The sequence below is a fragment of the Cervus canadensis genome, chromosome 30 (genome assembly GCF_019320065.1).
Source record: "Cervus canadensis isolate Bull #8, Minnesota chromosome 30, ASM1932006v1, whole genome shotgun sequence".
Lineage (NCBI taxonomy): Eukaryota > Metazoa > Chordata > Mammalia > Artiodactyla > Cervidae > Cervus > Cervus canadensis.
Window position 1 is genome coordinate 44090620 of NC_057415.1, and position 4456 is coordinate 44095075.

The following is a 4456-nucleotide window of genomic DNA, read 5'->3' on the forward strand; positions in this document are numbered from 1 at the left end:
ACAGCACAGTCAGCCCTGACAATCATCTTGAAATTGGTCATCGGTGGTCTGATCAGCAACATCTCGATTGTTTTAAGTACAGTCAGTCTTCAGTTCCAGGGTCGGTTTGTTCCCTGAGGCTAGTTCTCAGAATCATGGAGCCTTATCTTGGCTACAGTCCGGTCATCACGTAGCTAACGCCTCCACCTGGTGGGGTTCAGTATCTACAAGACAGCTCACAGGACATGGCTCAGAATATTATCTACAGCCCTTGGGGAGGAACTGAAGCTCCGCTTAGTGACTATTAATATTTGGTCTCCTTTGACTGTTTTCCTTTGTTTCTGCTGTTCTCACTTCTCTGATTAAACTCACTTTGTGGCTAAAGTTTTTCCATAGACAAAGCCAGGCTGAAGGGCACGGGGGCAAGGACCACAAGGCCCCGTTTCACACCCCTCACGAGGCCAGGAGCAAGGACGGAGCAGAACAGAAGGCTCCTCAGGCCTCTGCGCTCCAGGGCAGCTGGCGTCCTGTCGGCCTGAGGGAGTCACGTGACCGCGTGAGGTCAAAGGGCTGGGAAGGGCCTCAGCCCTTGAGGAAGGAGCTGCAGAGTCAGAGCAGAGGGCACAGAAGCAGCAAGAGGTGAAGGACTGTGACGGGAGCAGGACATACTTCCAGTTTGCTAGAAATTATAATGATCGACAGAGCAGTCTCCATGTGCGTTATTTCATCCTTGTCTAATAAAAACCAGAGTAAAGTTCTAATGATTGATGTGGCTCTTTCACAACACATGGGTGCATACTCCCCATCACAGGAGCCCGAGGGTGCCCTTGGGACAGAAGAGAGAGTGTAATGGGGAAAAGACTAGTGTAAATCGACTCAGCTGGAGTACCAGACCGATGGCTGTCATGAATTTCTGGTAGACTTTCCTGCCCCGAGGACCCTGCAGGGACTTTGGGGAATGACGACGCATACTCTCCTGCCTGCTATTCCCAGCACACTTTGTAACTTAGGGAGCCCAAGGGTTTCAGAATTGAGGGACAGAGGATTATCTGTGGGTGAACGGAAAAGAATTCATTAGAGGAGGGGGAAAGGCTCCTGGCTGCATCCGAGACTTCTCCACATACCACCCTTCACCATCCCTACAGAACCTCAGGAGGAAGGTGAGCCCAGGCTATGTAATGTGTCAGGCTTTGTAACCAGTCGCTGACAGAGCCAGGTCTTGGCTCCAGACTTCCTGGCTTTAAAACCAGCACTCTCCTCCATCCCTGGTTGATTTATAATCAGAATCTGCTCTGTGGGCCAGACCCTGGAGCAGGCTCACACAGCCAGGACTCCTGGTCTATCACTACCCGGACCTGTAAGAAAAAAGTTTCCCAAAATGAATGAACTTCCTTCCAAAGTACAGTAAATTATCAAACTCTCTGTTATCTCAGGAAGTATATCTTTGTACAGGTAATCTATTATTTACCTTCTTGTTTAATTAATATCCAGTTCTTAGTCATCAGTTTTAGAAACTTCCTAATCCCTTTGATTCAGAGGGGGATGCAGTGTTGCTTAAGATACCGGCTTGCACTGTGTCCCAGAAGGTCACTCGTCCTCTGCTACCCAGGGTGCAGGTGCCAAGCCATTGCCTTTCTTCCAACTGCCCCTTCATTACTTGGCACAGCCATGGACAAAATAGTTAGGTTACCTAATATAGATCTTTAGGTTTCTTAACCTTCATCTGCTCCCTCAGAACAAGTTCATGTAACATGCAAACTGTCAGTCGATTATGTGAAATCATATTTATTGAAAATTAACATCTGCACAAAGCCTATCTATCTTTATAGAGAGAATTATAAGCATGTGACCACAATTTGACACCGATGTTTTCTTCTTCTCAGGTTAAAATGTCATTATTTGAAGTATTAAACTCAAGATGAAGCACACTAGGTTCTTGTTAAGAAAGAACAATTGGGTCACTTTATCATCTCAACTGGCTTCCAGTCATACTCCTGAGGAGTGGTGTGTTCGCTTCGCTGCCTGTTGGGCAGCTGGGGATAATGTTCCCGCTCTGGACGTCCTGAGAGCCTCCAGCACATGTGGGCCCATCTCCCCAGCCTCACTCCTGCCGGGGAGCAAGGAGGAGCCCGGTCCCCAGAGCCTTCCCGGCCACAGGACCTGAAGCTTTCTGCTCCGGGACCAGTGACTCAGCTGCCTCTTTTGCACCAGGAAGTTTCTGCTCCCTTTGTTCCTTCTTTTCTGATGAACTCAAAGCTGCCTCGAGTGATTATAAGAAAGAGGTTGGAAAACTAGTGACCATAGAGGTTGGAAAAAAAGGTGACCATGGCGATTCAGACTGGTGACTGTGCAGTGAGAGAAAACTTAAGAGGAAGCTTTAACAGGAATGTGTTCTCCTTATTGTTGAAGCAGGTTTCTGGAAACAGGATATTGATCCTTTTTTGTGTGATTTTCTATGAAAATCAGCAAGAGGAAATAGGCTTAAATTAAAGCAGAGATATTTTAGTAGCCTAAGAGAAAGAATGTTCATCTTTTCATAACTGACATGGTTACAATGATGTCTTGCTCTGCAGCAAGGAGAGGAGAGGACATGTAGAAAACATAGCTCCTGATGGATAACAAGAAAGGAAAAAATGTATTATCTTTTCAGATCTTTCAGTATTAAACAGGTTTTTATACTGAATGATTTTGTTCTTTCTGAACAAAGCCTGGGTCAGAGTTCTGCACAACATTGATGCTTTGTGACACACGCTGCAAGCACAAATCTTGCTTTCCAGTAAGTTCAAGAAGTTACATGGCAACCAAAATCGAATGGCTTTCTTTAGTGTAGATGTTTAAAGTGCTATTGGGAAATCTTAGTCACAAAAAGATAAATTAAGAGGCAATTTCCCAAACTTTCCTCATGACAAAACCTGTTTCCCTGGGCATTTTTATGAATATCTTCTTCAACAATTCTGTAGTCCACTTGGGAAAACAATTTTCTTCCTGGAGTTGGGGGCTAAAGTAAAAAGTCCCTTTTAAAATATGACTTTAATTTACAGTCCCCCAAGTTATAATACTCTAATTTATTTAAGAACCCACTGTTTTGTCACTTTCCTAACCAGAAACATTTGGTGAGCCTGTCTCCCAACATTTCAAACCTCACCACTGCCTGGCCTCAAGGCCCTCCCTAAGCTTGCCACATTTAACCATCACTGCTCCCCACAGCCTGCCCAGGGCCCCCTTCTCCTGGGTCAGGTTCACTATGTAGGAAACACTGACCTCTGCAACTAGCAAAGCAGGCATCAGACAAAGTTCAGAGCAAGTCAAATGGAAGTTAGTAGGAAAAAAATTGCATATAGTGACCGCAATTTGAGAAAATGCCTTAGTAAAATTCAAGAACTCTGTGTAATTATTAGTGAAACCCCTGGACAGGAGCAAGTTGCAGCAGAGACACACAGGGCGATGGCCACGACACACACAGGAGGGTTTTCTGTGTCTGGAAGGAACAAACCGGTGTAATGTCTCCAGCTGCCCTGAAAGAGCAGAGCAGAGCATGGGGAAGACAGAATTACTGTCTGACAGCGGCGCCTACGTGTATCCTCCGGCCTGCAAACCCTGTAACCGGGCGGCGTGTATCCTTCTCACTGCGGAGTGCTCTCAGCTATTCTCAACAAAGCCTATAATCGTGCTCGTAAATTCCCAAGCTAAAGAGTTAGTCTTGGGGTGTATGTAACACCTGGACTGCATGTGACTCTGACTTCTACAGTAAAAATGTCTCATCCAAAATGAATAGAGTGAGGTCAGCACTTCTTTGTTACAGAATTGTCTCCACTAGGCTTTCTTCTGTCTGCTTATGCGTCGTATCCTGCTCCCATCGCCATGGGCTCACAGAATGCTGGCTGGAACCTCAGGAGTCTGATCTTCTGGATAAGCTAATACAGCTGTGAAGTTGATGAACACCTTCCATTTGCATTTTCAAAATACTGAAACAGTTTATAGTTCCCTTGTGTCCCTTTCGAGGATCTCAAACATCCTGGCATCTGGCTGTAGTGGTGAACCCGCAGCAGGCACCTGCCCCTCCCGCGGCGTCACACGCCCCACTTCGGGCCACCAGCCCGCAGATACTCCTTTCCCTGCCTTGCTGTTTGTATTGTTTCTTCCTGCTTTTCCCCAGCTCTCTGCCTCCTTCCTCAGATTTTTATCCACAGAAGAGGTAAAGTTTATTTAACTTTATTTGTGTAACTTTAAGACCTGTGTAGGAAAATAGTTGATTGTTGACAGGGTTTTGACATTCTTGACAAGCCTTTACAAGAGGAATGAGTCACATAGAGCTTAGCGAATATCAGCCTGCCAGTGTCTGATCAAAGAGCAGAATTTGGATTTTTGTTTTATACTAAGTAACTGTTTCAAGGAAGTCTTTCTGTGAATTTTTGTTGAGGAAATTTGTTATCCTGAAAATGAGAAAACTAATATAAGCAACGTCACTCTTGAGACC